Source organism: Gopherus evgoodei, chromosome 4 (assembly GCF_007399415.2).
Source record: "Gopherus evgoodei ecotype Sinaloan lineage chromosome 4, rGopEvg1_v1.p, whole genome shotgun sequence".
In the NCBI taxonomy this organism is placed as follows: Eukaryota; Metazoa; Chordata; order Testudines; family Testudinidae; genus Gopherus; species Gopherus evgoodei.
In genome coordinates, this window is record NC_044325.1 from 27,337,900 (window position 1) to 27,363,941 (window position 26,042).

Here is a 26,042-nt window from a genome sequence, read left to right on the forward strand (position 1 = left end):
TTGCTCACTCGATGACTTTCAGTTTATAACTGATCACTTCCCTCCTGCTGTCAGTTGTTTTGGTTTCACAATTAGCCTAAAGAACAGTGAACTACTATACCAACTTGAGGTTGGAGATGCACATCTACTTGGTTATTAAAATCAACAATGCTCCTTTAAAGTCTCTGGAAAAGTTTTGCTACCTAATGACTATGTTATCACAGAATGCCACATGAGGCTATATATCTTTCAGTAATTGCCAGTGGTCTTGGAAAAAAATGGGACCCCAGGATTTCCACCATGTCACTGTAAGATTTAGTCTCTGGCTTAACGGGGTGTAGTAAGCTGCATAGTAGGGAGTAGGTCTTAGCCCTTACAACACTTAAGAATATTGGCACCTTCTCTTCTGTAATGTCATTTGCAATAACAAAAAGCTCAAAATGCTCCGTATATGTGGGCCATTGAACTTTAGTCTCCTCAGAAGGTTCCAGTGGCCCTGTAAGTGTAGCCATGATTTTAGTTTCCGTTTGCACAGTCAGTGCAAACAAGCCAGTTCTCACCCCCTTCCAGCAGCAAAAAAGGTTGGTTTTTTTTTTACCTTAACTTCTACTTCCTTCTGTTGCTGGGGCAGCACAGAGATCCAATCCTCGTTGCTACATTGTTATAATATTTGGGGGCAATAGTTTAAGGAAGAAATCACTGGAGACACAGAGAGCTGTAAACCTTGAAACAGCCATTTATTGCCACACACAGAACTAACCAACAGCCAGCCAAAACTGGCTGGGATATCCCCTAATAATCCAACTAAGTTGCCAAAGCAACACAAGATTCTATTACCACGACAATCAAATACACAACAGCTATCCTATAGCCAAGACCCTCTCTGCATTTAGAATATTGTCACACTACCTATGGAATGATAGGAATGCAAAAATAAGTGCTAAGCTAAATATCTTTTGGGCAGTCATGCTTACAATGCTCCTTTATGGTTGTGAGACATGGGCAACATATCACTGCCACCTTAGGAAACTTGATCAATTCCATATGTGCTGTCTTTGGTCTGTTGTTTGCAGCCTCAAATGCTGAAACAAGATTTCCAGTACTTAAACCCTTAATCATTGTTGGATGTCTGGCATTCAAAACCTGCTCATCAAAGCTCAGGTGAGCTGATCTGGGGATCTTGTTCATATGGTCAACTCAAGAATACCAAAATCCATATTTCATGGTTAGCTAAAGCAAGGCACCTGTTCTCATGGTGGCCAGTACAAACTACATAAAGACACACTGAAGTCAAACTTGAAAGCACATCAGGTTGACTCCAGTGACTGGAAAGCAACAGACCATGACAGAGCAAGGGAGCATGTAAGCTTCTGTAACCTTTATGTTGATATAGTCACAATTAATATTAAGGTGTGAAAGATAAGGGTGCAATAAAACCCAACTTAGTTTTCAGGTTCGAGTCTCTAGGTCAGTTACAGAAAATTTCTTTAGTAGAGGACCACTAGGTGACACTTTGAATGGTACAACCAAACTTTATTAAGAGGAAAAAAATGTGACTAGTTAAAGAAACAGGTCTGCATTGACTACTTATACAATACTACATTTATACTCACACTCAAAGATTAAATGGTATATAAATGGATGATCAGACCAGTGACAATAGAATGAAGTATGGCCTTATAATCCTGGAAGATAATGGTACCCTTTGGATTGTTAATTGGAGCTCCCCTGCAATTTAACAAAACTACTCCTTTTATACTCCATTATAATACTAATTAACATTAAACTGCCCTTTATCATAATTATATTTCTGCCACCTTCTTATTGGCTCTTTACATTACACATTATTTAAATTAACATCTGCACCAATGTCCTTACCATACTATCAATACAGTATTTTAATAAAAGACTGACAATTTTCAAAATCACTCATTAAAACCTTGCTCAGACGAGTTATAATCAAAACATAATGGTAACATAACCCTGGATCTTGTCCTTGATAACTCTTCCTTTCCCACAGCAATCTGTCTCCAACTTATCTTTAACTTTTCTCACACTAGAAACTTCAATTTCCCACACTCCTGTACACTTGGGCTAACTTAGACCACAACTTAACTTTATTTATTACTTAACCCAATCATCCTATAAATACAAGCAGCTGCTTTGTCGTGTCATCGTTAACCACTTTGAAGCAAAGCACATTAACATCTTTTGTAAAAAACATGAACAGCACAAAGCAAGGATACAACAGCCTGCAATGGTCATGGACAATCTTGCCTGTCTCACATGTAACTGTGTTTGTGGTTCTTTCATTGGTCTGATCTCACACGTGTTTATTTGCTGAATCCTTCTGCACCAACAGTGATACGAGATGCCATTATCATAAGGGTTGTTTTCTTTTAACTTCCCCTTGCACTTTTATAGAGTCTGGACAAACTTCAGGATGTTACATTGTTGTCTGTGAATAACAGTATCACAGACACATTCTCCAGCTCACTGGAACAAAAGATCTGAAATAAGAATACTGTGATGACATTACACGATGCATAGCTTTAATAGTTAGGTCCCACAGCCTGTGTATCACTGCTTCTGGATCATGAAGGACTCCAGAGCTGCAGAGGCCTATGTGTATCCAAAGGAGGGAATGTGCTTGCTTCATTATCCCACCCTTGCTGCAGGCTTTGAGGAATGACCATGAGGAAGCATTGAAGAGGTACTATGAACACACACAAGTGATTGATCCCCCCTCAAATACCTTTCAGCAGGACAAAGCTGCCATCTCTCTTTTAGAGTCTCAAAGGTTTTATGGTAACTTCTGCAGACCTGCAGGGAAAAGAGAACTAGGATCCAAAGAGGACTAATGGGAGTAGTGTGGAAGGTGACTTGAATGCCATGAGCTCTCCGTTTCCCATTGCAGACACAGCTCTATACCTCGTTCCCAGCAAGTAAGTAAGGATGTCCTACAAAATATATTTTTAAACCAGGCACTGACATGCAATAACTGGCAAAGCCTTCTGTGGCTTTTGCAGCCCTTAAAGCCATCTAAAGGACACAAACAGAGCTTTCCCTAGTTGTATGTGTATTCCTAATAAGTAACTATTGCTGGTGTTGGGGATGCAGCAATGTCTACTCCTTTGTTCTGAAAGTCTGTTTTATCTACATACACACATTCTTTGTCTGAGAACAGTAAGTGGGGAGCTGCATGCCCCTAGTCTGTCCAATCATCTGAGGTCCTGAGCTCTTTCAATTTCCTGTCCCTGTTGGAAGATATGAGGACTTGGTATTTCTCAGGAGGTGCTCATAGCCTTGTAGGATTAGGTCTTGAGGATCTACAGTATTTTCCCTTAGATTAAGGGAAATGTTAGAAAAAAATGGGGGCTTGACCCTGCAAACCCTTACTTTCTTATTCAGGTGAAACAGGGTTTGCAAAATTGAACCCTAAATGTTGTACGTCAGATACTATATTGTGGTAAATTGTTGTTAAATATTATCTTTTTAAGGATGATCACTAAAATAGACTGTGATATTATTTAAACATGAGCTAGATTAATAATGATTGATGGAGCTATTTATTACAATTGCAAAAGGCAAACAAGGACCAAATCACGGGAGCTATTTGTGAGTGCTTGGCCCAAGAGCATTCTCTATTGTTGTGTGTGTGGTGGGGGGAAGGGGAAATGAAAACGAAAACAAAAATCCATGTATTCATTATCAGATTGGTTAATCCAGTCCATAAAGTAGCTTCTTAGGAACTGAGAAAATTCAGTGGAAGAACAGGATTGTCTTAAAGTATCATCTGTAAAGTCCATGATTTTTTTCCCTTGCATGTAGACATTTTTCATAACACAAAACTAGTAAAGTTTAAAAATACTTCACTAAATGGATTTTGAAATAAAAAAGACCTGTTCCTTCTTCTTTATTTCTTATTTTAAAATAGAGCTTCAGTACTACACATAAATGTGGAAAATCCAGTCCTGCAATGAATTCAAATCTGTACATTTCATAAAGGCTACTTAGGGGCAAGATAGTTTTAGATCTGAGAAACATGTAAAAAATGACTCATTGTTAATAGGGGGAGTTCTTTGCATTTGGATTAAGGTTAAATGACAGTATCCAGTCACCTTTTATTCTCACAGATTCCACTGGAGGAATTCTTTGTGCTAGCCTAAAAAAGAAAGAATTAGGTGTTCCATTTATACTATTGATCTTAATAACCTCATCTCATAAATACTTTCTTTATGACATCAATAAAAAGAGAATAGTGGCAACTCCTAACAATAGAAATTGTTACTTTGTAATTGAAGTATTTCATTGAGCATCTCAAAGAGACTCCATAGGATACAGTAGTGATATTTCATTAGCAATTTTTAAATATGTTCACAGACTGTTTTTTTCGCTCTCTTTTCTTTTTTTTTCACAACTGAAGACTCTGATTAACTGAGCACACTGCAACTTCTAGATCCACAGTTACCCCATTTTTTCATCACTGATTCCTTCCCCCCCATACATCCCTTTCCTCTCATTAAGATAGATGTAAGAATAATTTTAGGCTAGACTGACTTGTAAAAACTAAAACAAAGGTAATTTTGAACAAAACCTGCCCCAAGTTATCTTGTATTACGATACTGTACCTCAAATTAATGTTATGCTGCTGGGGGGGAAGTATGATCCAAGGACCCCTTGATGCCAACTGTCAGAGTCACAGGGCTGTATAAGGGCTATAGGGATCCAGTGGGTCTGGTATTTACATTCTAGTTCACCAAAAAGTGTCTTGTGAGGTTTCTACTGCAAGCCTGTGTCATACTGATCATTATAATCTTTGCAAAATGTATGTGTGGTTAATATGTAAATAAATGTGTATGTATACTGGAAATTATGTTAATAAGACCTTGTAATTAAATGCAGACCACTCAGAGGTAGCATGCCTTAAGACTAGTTCCATCAGACAGGAGATGGGAGACACTTACCTCCCTAACGGATCATTGTGTACTGTGTGTCCTACAATGGAAATCAGTTTACAAAGTAAGACAAATGCTAATGAAGAGATTGTGGGGGCTCCAAGGGAAGAAACTAACAGGAAGAGATGAACATCAGGAAAGGGAACCCTGGTTACAGGTAAAGAACAAAGGACTGGTCTAATATATCTATGGGTGCAGAAAGGCACACTGGCATCTTTCATCTGGGGGAGACAAACTGCTAGCAGTCTTAGTCTCATAAAAGAAGGACCTCAGCCCTCCTGGTTGAAAAATGCCATGAGATGGACTTTGGGTAAGCAGTACCTAATTAGACATCGGAGCATCTTGTTAGTTAAGTTTAAGCTCTAGAATGTGTGTTATGATTTTATTTTATTTCCTACTTACTATTATTTGAATCTCTGTTTTTTGTTAAATAAACTGATTCTTGTTTTCACTAAAAACATATCTAAGTGCTGTGAGTTAAGCAGAGCTGGGATCTAAGGTGTAATCAGTAAGTTGTAGTGTATTCCTTGGTTCCTTTGTGAAGAGCAGGTCTGGTAATTCTGTGAATGTCCAGTGGATAAGGGGCTGAACATTGCAGGGGGATGCTTGAAGGACTCATGGATGGAGTGTATCTATCACTAACGTACATGAGGGCTAGCAGAACCTGTGCAGGCTTAGAGGGGAGTACTTGTGCTGCCTTTGGCTGAAGTTAACATTGAGCTGATCCCTGGCAGGCATAGACAAGACTCCCTCTCACTAATGGCAGGTAGTAGTGAGGTGCTTCTCAACCCTGGGTATCCCCAGGGAGCACCACAGAGTCTCAGTGGATATTTCTGATACAGCTTTTTTCAGACCCTTCCCCACCCCTTTCAGAGAGGCTAGGATTGCTTCTGTATTTCTCATTCATTGAGAAACCACCAACAATAGAAAGATGATATGGCGTTGTAAATCTCCACTAAAATCTCTCTGAAGTGCCCAACTCCTTTCAGCTTCAACCCAAAGGCAAAGAGGAAAATAAATTAATAAAATTAAAGAATAAGGCACAAGAGCCTTCCCTGCAATGAGGGTTTGAAATGAAAGATTATGGCTCATTATTGCAGTTAGTCTCCAAATCACTATAGCACAAATTATTCAGAACTTCTGGATAGAACAGACATCTCAGATCATGAACAAATGGTTCATAGATGGCAGTACAGGCAGGATACAGACACCCGAGAAGTAAATCTGAAAGACTCTCCACAAATAGCTGTCCTTTTTAAGGCCTCTAACCTATATTATGCACTGGTTCTACTATTATTTCAGCCAGAATCTCTCTCTTAAATTAGTACTTCACCACTAGAAGTGCTGTTTCTTCACATCCTGGTATATGGTCTTAATCTTCTTCCTGGACTGGACCCAAACCAGTGAAGTGCCAAGAGTCTCTTAGGAGATTTTGAGCACCCTGAACACTCTCTGACTTCCATTTGAGTTGAGGTTGCTCAGCACCTTGAAGGACCAAGCTTTCTATTGGTGAAGGGAAAAAAAGAGGAAAAAAATATGACCCAGTTCAGGGTTCCTTTGTGGCTTGTTAGCTCTTCTGAGGAAGGAAGCTCTAACTTTTTACACCCATAATCCAATAAAATCTCCAGGCTTTATTATTAAAAGGACCTCTTCAAACAGCTTAGCATCTCCTTGTGCAGTATATGCAGCCGAATAAGAAAGCCCGTTTGTGAGGATGATACTGATTACCTTGATCAAGTGTTGTTGACCCAGAAACTGAAAGCCGGAGCCATCTAACTATCAGACTGTGGATTTCTAATGTTTCTTTCCCATTAAAAATACTAGGGGGTTGGAGAGAGTAGACCTGAAGTCTGGCCAATCATTGACTGCTTGTGCCAAACTGTCTTCAATCCCTGCTCCAAATAGCTTCCTTGGATTGGAAAACTGAGGGGAAACTGGATAGTTTTGATACATTGTAGCTATCCAAGAACTGATCATCTGTATCTTCTCAGTGTACGCCATTAAGACTGTACTAGAATGGCTGGTTTCTCTCCATTCCTCTCCCAGAGGGCATTTCAAATTTACTAAATCAACCTGGAAGTTAATATCCTTGAGTAAAATGGCAACTTTTGATATCTTTGATACTGCCCAGATTTTCCAGGGACTTATGCAATGACATATGGTGTGTAAAGCAGTGTCCAAATCATACGTGGAGAGTTGGCTTTACCTCTAAATGGAGAAACGTTTGCTTCGCTACCCATATATTTGCAAATATGATAGCTTTAAAATTTGTTAACCTGATCACAGCTACCAACACATGGACAAAAAATCATCTGTGTAGTGCACATCACAATGCCTAGTAAAAATAAGAACTCAGTTTTACAAAGTAATGCTAAACATTTTTCTATATATATATGAACCTCCCATTTTCACCACAAGATTGGGAGTACAACGCAAAGGAATGGTCTAAGGTGAGATTAAGAGGGAAAGTGATTCAGAGGAAGAGGGAATTTCCAGCATATAGTAGCGCAAGTGAAATAGCAAGCCCCAACTGTGTCCCATTACAGCCAGAGGGGAGTCTAGCAATGGAGGAATTCAGTAAGTGAGTGAACTCATAGCTTTGGGAACAGAGACAAGATAGAGCAAATTCATCCAGAGATTTGGATGGACAGGGACAATTTTAAGTTAAATTTGGAGATGGATAAAAAGCCTGTGAAGGTGATGAAGAAAGTGGAAAGGAGTTGATGTCATCAAGTGTTCTGAATGAGGGCAGACTAAGTCTCTGAAGTATGAAAAGTCTAGGTTTCAGAACACCATCAATAGAGAACAGCATTAGAGAGAGATAACAGGGCTCCATTGCATTAAGCACTACACACTCACGTAGTTATGGACAGTCCTTGTCCCAAAGAGCTTACATGCTAAATAGATAAGGCAGGCAAAAGGTAGGAAGGGAAAGAGAAGCACAGAGAGATGAAGTAATTTGCTCAACATCTCACAGTGAATCAGTCAGTAGCTTAGACTGGATAGAGCCCAGGACTTCTGACTCCCAGTCCTGTAACCTATCTAGACCACATTGCTCTCCAAATCTGTTTCTTCAACCAGAGATTATTATTTATTATATTTTTTCTTTTGTGTAGTTGGAAATGTGGAGCTCAGGAATTTCTAGTCCCTATTTCTGTGTTCAATCCACTAGACCTTATCTCTTTCTTGGATTATTTTATATAGTCAGATATCAACTTTTTCTAATCATAGCTTTGTATTGAGGAAAACTGAAGGGAGAGTACATGTATGTAGCACTTGTAAAGTAATACACCTCTTTTGACTTAATTTTTCGTTTTACAAAACTGTATAACACTCTGGTCTGCACAGGAAAACTAATGCTAATTGGTCAGTAAAAATTAGTTTATTCTGAGCAGGTGGTTGTTCAAGACTCACATGCTTGCTATTGTAACTGCCTTTATTTGAACGTACCAGCACAGAAAGGTTTTGTATTGGTAATTATAAAGTTTATATGCTACAAGAACTTTATCTTTCCCTCTGCAAAAATCTCCCACTTTACTTCATGTCAGCAGTTAATCCAACCACTTTAGTCAGCTGAAATGGCACTAAATTATCTTCCCTCTTTTCAGAGTACTGTAATTATTTCCAATTGGACTAGGAACACCCTGTTCTTCAAAACTCACCTACTAGAAACTTGCTCTCTTTTTCTTTCTTGTGGCCTTGATGTGCAGGGGTATGTTTTTACGCACACATTGCCATACAATCCAATAATCCTTTTTTTTTTAGATCACATAAGGATTTAAGTATATATTTAGTAGGTGGCCAGGTTTTATCCTTGAAGCTACCTGTGTAAGGACTGTAATGTTTTGTCTTTTGTGTAAACAGTCAACCTTTTGCGCTTTTAGTTAAACAAAAATGCCTTTCCATGTGAGTAAGAATAAATGAAAGACCTCTCCTATTTAGAAACAGTAGGTTACTGGATTTTTTTCATTGTTCATACTATTGCTAACAAAAAGAAAACCGAGACTGGTAGTTCTGTGTCTTAGCTCCAATTTCTCACACACTATTTCTTTTTTGTATGAAATGAGCAGAATTGAATGAGCATAACCAGCACAAATGTTATGTTGGGAACTCAGTTGACGCATTCTTAGCCACCTAGTCAATACACTTGAAAAGAGAGACATTTGTTTATGATTTTATTTCTCATGTTTTTTTGTTTTGTTTTGTTTTTCTGTTAACCTGTTTGGATTGAATCTATGAGTTTCACTTTAAATCATAAATTCATTCCAGGAAATCTGAGTGAAATCATAAAAGATTACTAACTGTTTACACCAGAAACAACTGAATACATAAATCAATTGGTATGGAAGATAGAATAATAATGATACTAATTTCTAAAACTCTGGTCCAATGAAGCACTTATGCACATGCTTAAAGTTAAGCATGTGGTGAAGTTCTTTTCTAGATTGGGCCCACAAAGAAATTTTTGTTTGGGTGTCTCAAACCATATTCACAGCCAGTTAATTATTATATGTACAGTATGGATTATTACATAAGTTTTGCAGATGACTGAACCAAGACATACAGGGACAAGGCAGAAGGAAGTGTCAAGATGTAGAAGTTAGGAAGTAGACATAAGGGGAAGACTTCTGCTCTCAGTTTCACAAATTTAAATATGAAACTAGTAGATTTACCTCATAGTTACCTGGGAGAATTGATATTAGAATCTAGGAGGGCCATCAAGTGATTAAAAAAATTAATCATGATTCATCATGTGATTAATTGGGCTGATAAACAATAATAGAATACCATTTATTTAAATATTTTTGGATGTTTTCTACATTTTGAAATATACTGATTTCAGTTACAACACAGAATACAAAGTGTAGAGTGCTCACTTTATTTTTTATTACAAATATTTACACTGTTAAGAAACAAAATAAATAGCATTTTTCAATTCACTGAATACAAGTACTGTAGTGGTCTTTTAAATGAGCGTCATCAGCATGGAATCATGCCCTCTGGAATGGTGGCCAAAGCATGAAAGGGGCATATGAATGTTTAGAATATGTGGCATGTAAATACCTTGCAATGTGGCTACAAAAATGCTATGTGAATGCCTATTCTCACTTTCAGGTGACATTATAAATAAGAAGTGGGCAGCATTATCTCCTGCAAATGTAACCAAACTTGTTTGTCTGAGTGACTGGCTGAACAAGAAATAGGACTGAGTGGACTTGTATGCTCTAAAGTTTTACATTGTATTGTTTTTGAGTTATGTAACCAAAAAAAGTCTACATTTGTAAGTTGCTCATTCACAATAAAGAGATTGCACTACAGTACTTATATCAGGTGAATTGAAGAATACCATTTCTTTTATCTTTTTTACAGTGCAAATATTTGTAATAAAAATAATATAAAGTGAGCACTGCACACTTCGTATTCTGTGTTGTAACTGAAATCAATATATTTGAAAATATAGAAAAACATCCACAAATATGTAATACATTTCAATTGGTATTCTATTGTTTTTAACACTGATTAAAACTGCAATTAATTGTGATTAATTTTTTTGAGTTAATCGCATGAGTTAACTGTGATTAATCAACAGCCCTAGAATCTAGCCCTCAGAGAGCCTAAGCTAGTGTGACTTACATGATGAATAGCCTGGAAAAATATGTATATTTATACCAATTTGCACAAAAAATCATGTGCAAATTTGTCCCATGGACATTTAGGGCCAAAGTGTAATTCTCTTAACTCACAATGAATAGCATCTTACTCTGCAAGCAGTCCCATTAGTATGAGTGGCACTGTTTGTGGAGTAGGGTGCTTTTCATTGTAATAGTATCAGAAACTGCCCTTATGTGACTTGACCAAGATCACATAATGAATTAGTGGAAAAACTGGAAACAGGATACAGGAATCCTAACTCTCAATCTCATTTGCTCAACATCAGGCAACACTCACTGCCTTAAAGTTTATCTGTATTAGGAAACAAGATCTAGGCATTTTAGTATTTACCATAGACTCCTGCTATCAAGTTAATTGAAATATATGGATTTACTATGCATTTGTTTAATTTATACTGAATAAAAGGAAATTAGTATCTAAATAGGTAAATATCTGCACTTCTCTCATGAACACTCACAAGATCTGCATGTTTAAACTCCCAACACATTACAAGGAAACTCTGATCTGCTATCTGTTTTAGCAGCCATCTATTTCTTAATAATTCTCCATCTTAGACTTCAGTGAATCATTGACTCTGGAGCAATCTGTAATCCAGGCGTCAAGGTAAAGGTCTGAAATGAATAAGACTTGTGTAGTGCAATCAGAAAGCAGGCGGAGGGGGGCAGAGGGAGTCTCTTTAACTTGTTTTAAACTTGTCTCTTTGGGTTACTTAAAATGTGATGAAACCTGTCTAAAGTGACCACTTAAGAAACTGATAAAAGCTAATGACTAAATAAAGATGGTTTATTAAAAAATATAAAATAGTATTATTTTTGATAGGTCTGGAGGTTCCTTGGGATAGTGTCTTAGAACCAGAGGTTGTCCAATAAGGATATAGTATTATTACAGTGAAACTGGAACAACTAACTTGCTTGTTGATGTAATAATACCATCAACAGTGGGGGGGAAAGTCATGTAGTATCATCCCACAGGATAGCTGTAATTTTCTTGGTGAGGGGGAGGTCCTTGTTCTGAGATATGAAGCTCTCTGAGTTTTAGTGTTAGACAGGACAACTCTCTCTTTCTCTCTCATTGGGTTTATTCTGTTGCCTGTCACCATAATACACCATAATATATGAGTGCACGCATTCCACATAAAATCAACAGCTATAATAAAGTCCCTAGTGGATTTCCTAGAGTCTCTGCTCTTCTCTCTTTTTGAGGTAAAATGCTTCTTGGGGAAGGGCATTAATTTTTATTTCTTTAGATTTTATTATTATATTATCTCAGTATCATGGCTCCCTTAGCATGTTTTATTTCATAACAAGCTTGGCTGGCATTTTTAAGGTACCTAGGGTGAAATCCTTACCCTGTTGAAGTCCATGAGAGTTTTGCCATTAATGTCAATGGGGCCAGGATTTCGATCCTGGGCTGTTGGCAATAGCAACAGGCTCTTCAGAGCATAGTGTACCAATGGTTCTGCCAATAAAAACATCTGGAGAACCAATGACAGCATTTCTGTTTACACTTTTGCACTTGCTCCTGTAATAAATAAGGCTGGACTAGGCATCCATAAAGGGGAATAAAGCCTGCTCCCTGTGTGCCTCCTGTGTTAGAATCATAGAATATCAGGGTTGGAAGGAACCTCAGGAGGTCATCTAGTCCAACCCCCTGCTCAAAGGTAGACTAATCCTCAGACAGATTTTTGCCCCACATCTCTAAATGGCCCCCTCAGGGACTGAGCTTACAACTTTGGGTTTAGCAGGCCAATGCTCAAACCACTGAGCTATCCCTCCCCCCTGTATTACAGCTCAGATACTAAGGGAAGAACATCAGTTGCCTACTTGATACTGTTCATGGGCAGGTGGACAGGAGTGGATGGAGATAAGAAGAGACGGGAGCTGAGCTGTTGCAAGTAGAGGATGCTTAAGAGAATCTGCACGCCTGTCGGAGGTCCATCGAAGCCGCGGGACTAGCGGACCCTCCGCAGGCAAGCCGCCGAAGGCAGCCTGCCTGCCGTGCTTGGGGAGGCAAAATACCTAGAGCCGCCCCTGGGGGGAAGAGCAGGAGGAGAAAGAGGAGACTGCAGGGTCAAGAGGGGAGCTGCTGTCTAGTTGTGGCTTAAGCTACTGTGGGGTAGGGGTTTCCCTTGAGCTGCTGGGGTCCAGAGACTGTGAAAAGGGAGTGTGGACCAGGGAACAGAGCTGAACCCTGCCTTCCTGAATACATCTTGAATACTGCAGACATGGTCACCCCATCTCAAAAAATATATATTGGAATTGAAAAAGGTTCAGAAAAGGGCAACAAAAATTATTAGGGGTATGGAATGGCTTAAGAGAGATTAATAAGACTGGGACTTTTCAGCTGGGAAAAGAGATGACTAAGGGGGCATATGATAGAGATCTATAAAATCATGACCAGTGTGGAGAAAGTAAATAAGGAAGTGTTATTTACTCCTTCTCATAACACAAGATCTAGGGGGCACCAAATGAAATTAATAGGCAGCAGGTTTAAAACAAACAAAAGGAAGTACTTCTTCATGCAATGCACAGTCAATCTGTGGAACTCCTTGCTAGAGGATGTTGTGAAGGCCAAGACTATAACTAGGTAAAAAAAGAGCTAGATAAATTTATGGAGGATAGGTCCATCAATTGCTATTAGCCAGGATGGGCAGGGATGGTGTCCCTAGCCTCTGTTTGCCAGAAGCGGGGAATAAGCAACAGGAAATGGGATCACTTGATGATTACCTGTTCTGTTCATTCCATCTGGGGTACCTGGCATTGGCCACTGTCCGAAGACAGGATACTGGGATAGTTGGACCTTTGGTCTGACCCAATATGGCCGTTCTTATGTTCTCATGTTACTCCCACCTCAGGAGAGTTATAGCCCAGCCAGCTAAATTGGCAGTGCTGAAGAGAGTGGGAATCAGGGGGTTGGTGATGATTTTGATGATACGGGGCATATGGGTAGTGGGCGCCCGCAGGAAGCAGGGTGGATGTGTGGGAGGCAGGGGCTGGGTGCCTGTGGGAGACAATGAAGATTGTGTGGGAGGCATGGGTGTATTTGGGATCTCTGGGTGAGCCAGGGTAGGCTGGGTACCTGTGGAGGCAGGGTGATTGTGTGGGAGGCAGTGGGGAGGGAGTTGGTTGCCTATGGGAGATGGGGAGGCAGGGATGCTCTTGGTTCACCCTGACCTCCTACCCCAGGCAAACTCCTGTTGGGAGTGGGTAGTACCAAGTGCCCAGCCCCCTCCCCCCACTTCTTACCTGCCAAACCCGGCAAGATGGGAGGCTCCTCTCCACTGCTGCTTGTTGCCATCAAATCAGGCACCCCTGGGGTGCATGTGCACAAGGGTGTCTCTGAACAAGGCTGCCCTGCGGCCCATCTGACCTGAGCAGATTGCATCAATGTCATTTGTGCCAGCAGGATCTCCACAGGGCATTTGGAGAACTACATGTTCAAGTGCTCTACAGTTCACATCCCCATAGACTGGTCTGTGGTACCATGTAAAATCAATTCTTCCAGAAATCTGTATCCTAGGCAGCTGCCTTGGGCTATGTCTACACTACAGTTTGTGTTGGGATGACTTATGTAGCTCATGTGTGTGAATGAACCACCTCTCCTGACAACATAAATTACACCGACATAAGCACTGGTGTGGAGAGTGTTAAGCTGAAAGGAGAGCCCTCTGCCATAGGTGTAGAGCTTCTTCACCAGACACTCTGCAGCGGCTCAGCTATATTGGTGCACCACTGCAGCGCTGTACGGGTAGACATGCCCTTGTTTGCCTATAGCTAGAGCAGCCTGTGGGCGTGAGTGGAGGAAATAACCTGCACTCTGTACTAAGGCTGGAATGAATTACTTCCCCTCCCAAGAACTAGGAAGAAGCAGAGAAGGAATTGTGATTCCTATGAGTAATAATAAATTGGGCCACTCTACCCCCTCTGTGGAAGGCAAACATTATGTTAATGGGTAAAGCTGGTGTGGCATGGGCTGTACCTGCAGTCACTCTAGGAAGGAGAATGCCTTCTTAAACTATCTATTCTTGTGAGGTGCTGAATACCTCCTGCAGGCTGCTCAGTGCCTTCAACTTCCACAAGGGCATAGTCAATACCTCACAGAAAGTGCTCTATAACTTGCAGGATTGGATCCTTAGCCAGGCTAGGAGGTCTGTTCGGTACAATGTTGTCTAAACAGCGACCTTTCAGGCCAACCTCTAACCAATCATCAAACATTGTGGCACTCCCCAGGGGTACTCAGAGTTGTGAGGCAGCTCACCACTATCTGCCCTTAGTGTGAAGCAGAGCTTGTCTCTGCCTGCTATAGATCAACACCCTGAAACCACCAGACTCTGGCAGCAAAAGCACCGTCTTCTAGACTTCTGTAGCCCTTATTTTCTTTCTGTACAGGTAGCAATAGGCACACACCAACCTCAAGTCCTCAGAGCTTTTCCTGAAGTGTCCAGCTCTTAGTCCACTAAACATTCACAGAATTACCAGGTCTGCTGTTCCCAAAGAAATAAGACACACGAGCTTGTAACAATTAACTCAGGATTACCACTTTGTATAATGAAAACAATAACAAGTTTATTATTGAAGAACACTCCTCCCTCCTTACATTGATGCTGTAGGGTCAGCCACTATTCTAACCTGTAGACGTTGGTTCAGAACCGTTACCTGGACAATGCATCTGCCACTATATTTTCTCTACCATTAACAAGTAACATTTCTATGTCATATTCTTGGAGAATAATGTTCCAGTGTAGCAGTGTGAAGTTGTTACCTTTTGTACTGTGCAGCCATACCCATGCCAAGTGGTCTGTCAGGACCCTACATTTTCTTTTTAATAGATAAGGTAACAGCTTGATTGCCCACACAATTGTGTAACATTCTTTTTCTATGACAGAATAGTTCTGTTCAGTGGGTGTCAGTGTTTTGCTTAAGAAGGCAACGGGATGCTTCTTGTTACTTTCCCTGTTTGAATCAGTATTGCTTCTAGACCTGTGTCCAATGCATCAGTACACAGTTCAAACATTTTGTCAAAACCTGAACTGGCCAAAACAGGCTTCCCTGACAGAATTTTCTTTAACTCAGCAAAACCTTTCTGACAGGTTTCTGTCCACACTATTTGTGGTTTTTTTTTGTGTAAGTCTGTGATAACAGATACAATGTCAGTGAAACTATTTACAAAATGACAGTAATATTTAGCCACGCCTATTGAAGACTGGGCTTACTTCTTAGTCCGGAGCGCCTCTGCAAGCTGCTGTGTGCCTTCAACTTCCTTGAAGGCACCAGTCAGTACCTCATAGGAAATGCTCTGCAACTCATAGGATTGGACCCTTGGTCAGGCTAGGTCTGTTCAGTATAATGTTATCTAAACCAGTGGTTCTCAAACTTGGGCCATTGCTTGTTCAGGGAAAGCCCCTGGCAGGCCGGGCTGGTTTGTTTACCAGCTGCATCTGAAGATTTGGCAGATTGTGGCTCCCACTGGCCACGGTTCACTGCTCCAGGCCAATGGGGGCTGCTGGAAGAGCGGCCAGCACGTCCTTCGGCCTGTGCTGCTGCCTGTAGCCCCTATTGGCCCAGATCAGCAAACCACAGCCAGTGGGTGATTGGCCGAACCTGCAGACAAGGTAGGTAAACAAACTGGCCTGGCCCGCCAGGGGCTTTCCCTGAACAAGCAGTGGCCCTAGTTTGAGAATCACTGATCTAAACACCGACCATTCAGACTGACCTATCCAGTTACCAAACAACATTAGAGTGAGAGTTTCAAAAGCCCCTAGCATTGGTTTCTCTCTGCTCCCAATGAAGTCAAGGTTAAAACTCTCAGTGATTTCAGTGGCTACAGTTAGTCCCAAAATTCCACCCTAGAATGTATTTTACAGGACATTTGAAATTTGTTATGTTGTGTGGGATTTTAAAGGTGCCTATGGGAGCTATGTACCTAACTCACATTCATATTCAGTGGGAATTGGGGACCTAATCTCAGGCATTTTTGAAGGTTTGTTTTTTAGGAATGATCTGAATCCCCTGGAAGTCAATGGAAAGACCCTCATTAATCTCCATGGGTTTTGGATTAGGGCCTTTTCTCATAGCAGAGCACTAGTTCCTGAGGTTTAAACTACATTGTTAGCAGATTGGAATTCCTGCTGGCAATTCCTGCTGTATCACTAAAATGTTGGCTCTGCAATAATCATGGGGATTGAGAGAGCAGAATAGTTCCTGATATTTAACAACAAATGGCATTAACATTAACATTAATGATAAAGGGCCAGATAACTGGTGTAATCAACATAGCTCCATTTAAGTCCACACAGCTAGAGGGGTATCTGATACACAGTTTTTTCTTATCTACTAAACATTTGTTTACTTAACTATATTGCAACTACTCAGTGCTATTTTCCTTTAAATAGCATCCTGACAGGTTTGATTCATACATACCCAGGGAAGGAAATCTGAGGTTGTTTTTAAATATTATTTTTTGAAAAGTGCCCTACTGACAGCTGCTCAGAGCTGGCAAATGTATATAGCTGGGGAACCAAGGGATAACAAAACCAAAAGCCCTCGCCACCATCACTTGATGCCTCTAGTGATGGCAGGAAATATCTTGGAGAAGGCAAAAACATTCCTCAGTTCACACAATGTAGGTTTGTTTCCTAGTTGGCTGCATTTCTGTGGCAATTAAAATTGTGCCCCTTTCTTGTGCAACCTGAAAAAAAAAGAGGCTTTTTTGATGTGCAATAGGATCCTATTCTGTCAGGGATGCTGACGTGCTTGTTGAAAGAGGATAAAACCTCTGGGGAGTATGACAGAAGAAGTGATCCAGAAGCTGAGTCAACACGTCTGTTCTCCCTTGCTGCTGCTTTCCCTAGCAAAAGCAGGTTTGTTCACTATCAAATGGCTGATTACTCTGAATATAACAAAAGACTTAGTTTTCTTGGGAGTCCAAATAGCCAAATGTGTGGCTGCATATGCTGTTCTTACTCATCAATGCAAATGGTAACCTATAAATCTTTCTTTTTACAGTATTGTAATAACATTCTATCTATTTAGCCTAGTACAATACCATCACAATAGCTTTTTCATTGTGTTGCATTCCTATTAGACTAATATAATGAGATGCTACTACAATACCATGAAATAAAACGATGTTCTTGACGTATTTCCAAAACATTTGAACACTGTTTCCAAATCGACCTTGTGAATAAATTAAATAGCAGCTTGTAGGAAAAAAAATCCTCTATCATTTTTAGAATGCATGCAAATGCAAAGCTCAGATGTTCACATGTTTCTTAACAGAGTCTGGAATTGTACAAAGTATTTGTGCACAAGAGTGTTGTCTCTGGGTGTTCTTGTCATTTGTGCTCGGTGGTTTGCATAGAATTGTAGCATGATTTGCCCTTCAGGATGTCCGATTCTTCCTCCTCTCCTTGTTGACCTGCATATTAAACTTCTCTGCTGTAAGAATCCAGATTTTGGTAGTCCCTTCCATTTTGTCATATACATTATCATCACTCAGCTGCTTTTCACTATCAGATGCTCACTGCATACACTCACACAGTAACACCCTGAATGAACAGATCTTTTGAATGGAGATTCTTAGAAGGTTTCGCCTTCAAAAAATGCATTAAAATTTTTTTTGTGTTTCCCAAGTCAGAGAACTAGACAGATGTTCGATGCAGAGCCGTGGGGGAAGACTACAAATTTGAATGAGGCACTTGTACCATGGAAGATAGTTTGATTTTTTAATGTACTGCACTGATAGATGGATGAAAGGACAATGTTTTGTTCATTTTCAGGGAATGTTCTTATTCATAGATTAATGGATTTTAAAGCCAAAAGGAATCATTATGATAATTTAATCCATCCTTTGCATAACTCAGGCCATAAAATCTAATCCAGTAATTTCTGCATCAAGCCTATAATTTCTGTTTGAACCATAGCATCTCTTTTAGACAAAATATGTATTGATTATAATAACTCTTGATTCCAGAAATAAGCTCCAAAAGTAAGAAGATCGTGTATAGTTTCAAAAGATTTCTCCTATTGGTCCACTCACGTGTATCTTTTCACTACTCTTCATTGAGGGACCTGACCCAAAACCCATTGAAATAGAAAGCCATTGTCTTTACTGGCTTTGGGGGACTCTTAGAGATCTAGTTTAAGGTAATGGCTTGTGAATTTCAGTTGGTGTTTTCTTCTCTTATTCAATCAAATGCCTCTGCAGACAGATGACCTGTTATCCTTCCCCATACACCAGCATCCTTTCCATGAGTTGATAGCGGCTGGCAAGAGCAGGTGGGTTGTTTCTAAATGCTCCTCTTGATAGATGCTATTTTACTTGACCTCTTTGAAGAGGAAACACTCTGAAACCGTTTCATAGGGGAACGTGTATTGTTTTTGCAATGACAATGGTTGATTGTTCACTAAAAGTAACTTTGATGGTTGGCTATATGTCTTGTCTGTCTGTTTTTCCAATACCATGGACACATTCATCCTCCTGGTGATTTCATCTGTAGTAGAAATGGAAAAATCAGGTGTTCTTTTAGACAACCCCCTGCTGGAACCCTGTAAAAGCACAGAAACTAAGGAAGTTTTCACAGCATCTAGCATTAGAACTAGCTGTGAGAAACTGGCCATACGCATTAAAGAAAATGAAAGCAAAAACGTTTGCTTTTGGCTGTAAATTTATATGCACACATTTTTATCTCAGATAAAAGCAGGTTTATATTGTGTGTGATTTTATATATGTATACGTATATATGTATGGTGAGAGAGAGTGCATGTTTCATGGGTTTGTAAGTGTGTCTGGTTACATGCACATACAGTTTTCCATTCGTGTTCAGAAATGACTGTCTTGGCGGTGCATGCATCTGAGGAAGTGGGTATTCACCCACGAAAGCTCATGCTCCAAAACGTCTGTTAGTCTATAAGGTGCCACAGGATTCTTTGCTGCTTTTATCTGAAAATCATTTCCCATCCCCCACTCTTTTTTTGTGTGCCAAGACCTGAATTCAAAGATCTGTTCCCTCTGCAAGAGCTGGTATCTCAGCTAACATTGAAATTGTAGCAGAGAGTAGAAGAATGAACTTGTGTGGTGCTTGACTTTCTCAGAGGAAGCACAGAACTGTGCATGTAGGTCTTGGCTGGTAAATACAAAAGAAACTGATTTTGTGATTTTTTTGTTTTTGTTTATTGTTTCAAAATGAAACTAACTTTGATTTTTTAAGTCTAAGCTTATACATTGTCTTGTTTCAGTTTCTTTCTTTCATGAGGTGCAATTCTGATCTAGTGGAATGAGCATCAGTCTGGAGTCAGGAGACCTGGGTCCTGTTCTTGATTCTGTTACAGACTTGTGATGTGAGTTTGGGTAAACCATGTCACGTCTCTGTTCTTCAGTTTCCTCTTTTGTATAATAAAGATAATAACCCATCTACACCTTTATGAAATGCTTTTGAGATCTATGGGACAAATGCACTATATGAGTCTCAGATATTATTGTTGTTAACAGTACTGATGATGGTCTATTTGCTTTTTTCAGTTCACCCTTAATATTTGGAAATTCTTCAAGCTAAAAATGTTCTTGTTACAAGCCACCCTGTTTATAGTAGCTCTCCAACTGGACAGCTGCTTAAAATGAACTGAGCTCTAGTCTAGCATTTGAATACTGTCCTTCAGTCCAAATATGACAATTGGTTTGTTCAGACACCTGCTGTCTTTTTCTTCTCCTCCCTGCAGTTTCCGTTTGGGATCCATACTGTTCAAAGACAACTCTGTTTTCCCTCTGTTTAACAATTTGTTATGCACCAATGCATTAATACAGAAACAATGGACAGTAAAATTAGCTTGATTGTGTAGCTGGGAGGAATTCAGAGTGGAGAATATGGAGACTGTTTCTGCAGCAACAGTACATGAGGAAATAGACAGAAGATCCTGGGGAAATATAGGCATGTAGCAGAGGGAAAGAAAACCAAGGCCCTGATCCTTCAGCTTTTTCCTGGAATGAACTGCTGCACCCAAGCAAAGCCCCATTGAATGGTCCTCTGCACACACAATGAGGCCGCACACATAGACCGAATTGCAGGAGAGGGGCTATAGGGAATCATTTGGATAGAGAAGATATGAAGAATTGCCAGGACCCTGTAGATGCAAGACTGTAGTCTATGGCGGTTAATGGAAGCCATTACCTATACACCCCACAAAAAAGATCCACATCAGAATGAGAGGGCTGAAATAGTAGAGGATGGCAGGAAGAAGTCCAATCCATTGACATTTCACCCTCTGGGAGCACTGTGTTCTCTACAGCAAAACATTCCCCCTTCCCTTGGTGGAAGCACTTTGCTACCATTTCCCCTTGAAGGGGAACAATACCCTTTATTCATGTAAAGGGCAAACCCACTGATTTCTGCTTCCCTTGCAGACCCTGATCTCAGATTAATGTTGACTGTATGCTTCTTTTCAAAGTTCTGGCTTCCCATTTGAAGAAATTATGCCCTCTTATCATTGATCTAGACCAGATTGGTTTTATTAAAAACAGAAGTTCCTCTCACAGTGTGTGGTGATTAGTTAGCACTGTGCATTTTTTCCTGTAAATACGATGAAAAGCTTTTAGCCCTTAGTCTGAACAGAAAAAATGCTGAAGATCCTGCAAAAAAATCAAAAGCTATTTTTAATGTAATATTCTGAAGTCCTTTGAGTTTGTGGGGGACTTTTATACAATGGATAAAAAAAATACCTATGTACACTAGCCTTTATTATTTGCAATATAGTAGCACGTGGCAGCTCCAACTGAGTTCAGCATTCCATTGTAGTAGATACTGTACATAAACATAGTAAGAGATAGTTCCTGCTTTGGGTGAAATCCTGGCTTAACTGAAGTTGATGACAAAACTCCCATTGAATTCAGTGGGACAAGGATTTCACCTTTATGGTCTAACTAGTCAAGACAGACAAAGCATGGGGGAGAGGATGTATTATTGTCTCCATTTTACAGATAGGGAAGCAAGACACAGAGACTAAATAACTTGCTCAATGTCCGAGAGACACCAACATGGCTACAACAACAGTGCATACAGCAATGGAATACTGCTCAGTGTCACACAGGGTGTCTATGGCAGACTTGGGAATTGATCTCAGACCTCCTGTATCCCTGGCCTTGTCCATTTTCTTAGCTACAAAACCATCTTTTCTTTCACCTGTTTCCACTGCAATACTGTGAAATTAGGCCCTGCTTTGTTACCAAAGCTTTGTTAGTGGGTTGCCCCTTTATTTATAAACCCTTTTGATAAGGTGATAGGATGTAATACTGCAAAATTAACACAGCTATAGAAAGGAATATAGGAACTGACCAATACGTTTCTAATGCTTTTTACAAACCTTATTAAACTACTTGCCTTATAACAGTCTACAGTTGTGTGTTCAACAGGCTGATTATGTTTGTAAAGAAGTATTTGCATTCATGCCTTCTCAATTTCTTACTGTGACAAGTTCCTCCTCTATCTTGGTGGGTTCTGCATTTATTGGTGGATTTGTTCATCTCAGAGATTCACCATGTGGGTCAGGGAACAGCCCAGCAACCTTCCCTTCTGGTAGAACCCACAGTCCAGGTCAATTCCTCCTGTGTCTGATCAGGAGTTGGAAGGTTTGGGGACAACCCGGGCCCGCCCTCTACTCCAGGTTCTAGCCCAGGGCCCTGTGGACTGCAGCTGTTTAGAGTGCCTCCAGGAACAGCTGCATGACAGCTACAACTCCCTGGGCTACTCCCCATGGCCTCCTCCCAACACCTTCTTTATCCTCAACACAGGACCTTTCTCCTGGTGTCTGATAATGCTTGTACTCTTCAATCCTCCAGCAACATGCCTTCCTACTCTCAGATCCTAGTGCCTCTTGCTCCCAGCTCCTCACATGCACGCTACAAACTGAAGTGAGGTCCTTTTTAAACTCAGGTGCCCTGATTAGCCAGCCTGTCCTAATTGATTCTAGCAGTTTCTTCTCAATTGGCTTCAGATGTCCTAATTAGCCTGCTTGCCTTAATTGGTTCCAGCAAGTTCCTTCTTGTTCTGGAACTGCCCCTGTTACCTTACCCAGGAAAAAGGGAGCTGCTTAATCTGGGACTAATATATCTGCCTTTGATCACTCTCCTGTAGCCTTCTGGCCTGGAGGCTGCAGGAAGGCAAAGGGCTGCTGTTGTTTCTGCTGCTGCTGCTGCTGAGCACTGGCCCTCTTTGCTGCTGCTCTTCCAGCTGCTCCCTTGGCTGGGCCAGACACCACCACCACCACTTCCCCCTTTCTCTGCTATCCTTTAGTTGACTGGCTACTCCCCTTGCCCCCCGCCCCCACTCAACTGATGCTGTTGTTCCACCTACAGCCCTGGGGGGAGATGGAGGCTGCTGGCCTGCTTCCCAGAGAGAAGGGGAGTGAGGGACCCCAGCTCTTGTTGCTGAGGACACCATCTGAGCAAGGTCTCCCCTGCCTGGACACCAGACCACCACCACTTGGAGCTGCTGAGGCTACTGTGGCTGTTGCTGGGGAGCTGTTGGTGCCTCGAGGAGAAGACAGAGAAGAGGACCACCCACTGCTGGAAGACTGCGTAATGGCTCTGAAGGCCACTGTGGAGGGGGCTTTTCTGGACTGAGTTTTTTTCAAACTGTGCTCTTGTGGTGGGGGTTTGGACTGTGTCTGTTGGGACACCGGGGGTGTGGCATGGAGCATGCCCCTGGTCTGTCCGTACCCCCTTTTGCCCACACCACCATTGTTGCCCCCTCCACCATCCCCGCTGGCTGTTTTCCTTCTGCCTTGACCTCCTGCCTCTGGGACTGAGCTGCTCACCTGGCTCACCACACCCATTTCCACCCTTTGGACCTGCAGCAGCAGCAGCAGCCAACCATTGACTTTTTGCACAAGTGCCCATGGGCACACCGCCCCCGCCCCATGGACTGATCCCCTTTCCTTTGCCATATTTGTCTGCCCCACTTGTTTCCCTCTGCGGCCCTGATTGTCCTGCCCCAGCCCTGCAGCTAACCCCATGGTCCCTCTGCCCCGTTTCTAGCTCTGCCTTTTTTCCCCTCATCTCACCCTGTGATCCCCCAGCCTGATTGGTCCCTCCCCTCGTGCGCCCTTGCCCCCTCCCATGCGCTTGTGCCCTTCCCTCGTTTGAGTTTGCAATTGTTCACTGCACCCCCCTATGCTGTTATCCCCCCGATCCCCTAGTGCAACTAGAGGAGCCGGAATTCCCCTCTGAGTCGGTGACCTGACACCCTCCTGCCCCTAGGTCCTTGGTTGCTCCCCAAAGCTTTCCCTTTCAGGCACCCTCCTCCCCTGCCTGCAGCCTCGCGGGAAGGTGTGGTCGCCTCCTCTCCCTCCCCTCCCCTCGCTGTCTGTCCCCCTCCCCACTCTCGTTATGGCAGGGGACGCGGCGGGGGAAACCCTTCGTGATGCTCCCACCGCCCCTCCTCCACGTGCCCCTCCGTCCATTCCCCAAGCCTCTACCTCGACCGTCGGTGCAGGTCCACCTGCCACTGCCCCCGGTGAGGCACAGGTGGCGGTGAGTACTGGAGAGACCTCCTCTGCTGCCACATCCCTCACCCCTTCCTATTCAGGGGGAACCCCCCCAGCCGGTGGGAAGAAGGGTAAGGGCCCCGCTAAAAGGGCCAGGCCCTCCATGGCAGAGACTGCCCCTACTGCCACAGCCTCACTACCGACCGCGGCATCCCTCCCCGCTGCTCCCTCCATCAGCTCTGCGGGAGTCCCCTCCCCTGGCCTCCAAGGCATACACCCAGGTGGCGATGGCCCCCCCGCCTACCACTGCTCCTCCAACCGCAGCTTCCACTACCGTCTATAGTGGCTGGGGCCCCTTCCCCACCTTGATCAGGAAGCACAGTGTCCGTTGCCTCCTGGTGCCCGCCTTGCCCCATGTGGAGACCTACGTGCGGGCGTTGGCGAGGATGGTGGGGCCCACGGCCATCATGGCAGCCTCCAAAATGTACGGGAGGGTGGTCTTCTTCCTGGTATCGGAGGCCGCAGCCCAGGAGGAGATAGAGATGGGCCTGGCAGGGGGGGGGCGTGTTCGTCCCCCTGGAGCCGTTGGAAGACCTGGGGGTCCACTTGATCCTGACCTCCGTCCCTCCCTTCCTGCCCAATGCCACCCTGCTGCCTGCCCTTTCTGCCTTGGGGCACCCTATCTCCATCATCAGCCCTCTCCCATTAGGCTGCAAGGACCCCGCCCTCCGTCATGTTCTCTCATTCCGCTGGCAAGTGCAGCTTCAACTGCTGCCTGCGGTGCATGGCAGAGAGGTGCTCAAGGGGTCCTTTCTGGTGCCCTACCAGGGAGCCCACTACTGGGTGCATTATTTGAAGGGAGAGGCCTGGTGCTACCTCTGCCCGGCGATGGGGCACGTCCAGAGGGACTGCCCCTTGGCCCGGCACGGAGGAGTGTCTGGGACCCCCAAGCCCCAGCAAGGCGCTGGCCCTGTCATTGCCAATCCCCCTGGCTGCCCCTCCTCCTTCTCAGTCCACTGCTGTGGAGGATGGTGCAGCGGAGATACTGCCGGGCGTGGGAGAGGGCTCGCCCCAGGGGGAATCCTCACTCATTCCTGCTACCCCACCATTGCCTCCCCGAGTCCCTGAGCCATCGCCCTTGCCCCTCGACCCGACCCCTGTTTAGCCAGCCCCTGGATGATGCCATGGAGGGCTGGTCCTTAGTGCAGGGGAAGTGGGGCAAGTGGAAGGCTCAGGCCCCATTACATCCTTTGGATTCGGAGACCCCCTGGAAGAGCAGGAAGGGGGGCACCAGTGATGAGACTTCCGCCTTGCCCTCTGATTACTTCCGTTCTGTGGTGCTGGCTGGTGACACCGTGGCAACACTGGAAGGTGACACCGCCCCTCCTCCACGGTCCCTTCCTGTGGAAGCCCCCAAGGGAGTCCGTCTTGCCCCCTTACCATCCAAAGCCCCTTCGAGTGCCGAGGTGGGCGTAGCCTCGGGTGCTGGCGGGGAGGGCCCTAGGGTGGCAGACGCTGATCTCCCTTCTATTTATGAGGAGATTGAGGCCCTGGATCTGACCCTTGTCACACAGGGGGAGGACGACCCTCTGCCGGCGGGCCTCGATCTGAGCGACCTCACCCCGGTCCCTGTGTTCCCTTCCCCTGACTGCTGCTTCTGCTCCCGCCTCTGAAGGTCCCCTGGGGTCTTCCATTAGCTCGACAGCGGGTGGCACCCCGCTAACGGCCGTTGAACCCATTGGGGCGACAGCCAGTGCCCCACTACCGGGACCCGGTTCCCAGAGGGTGTCCCTCTTGGGTGTGGAGCACCCAACCTCCTTCCCAGGCAGGGGCCCCATTGATGACTATCCATCTCCGGATACCGGGGCTGCTGCACAAACCTTAGTGGCTGAGCCCGGCATCGTTGGGGGTCCCCTTCCCACTCCTGAGATCCGTGAGCCTAACCAGGAGGAGCCAC

At 43.1% G+C, this 26,042-nt stretch overlaps 1 long non-coding RNA gene across 1 annotated transcript; it reads right to left on the reverse strand.

The window, feature by feature from the left end:
- Window positions 1–696: 696 nt before the first annotated feature.
- Window positions 697–26,042, reverse strand: LOC115651357. Its single transcript, XR_004000334.1, has 3 exons — window positions 26,030–26,042; window positions 10,775–10,778; window positions 697–839 (listed from the first exon to the last, which is right to left on the reverse strand). It is a non-coding gene; the product is annotated as an uncharacterized LOC115651357 (long non-coding RNA).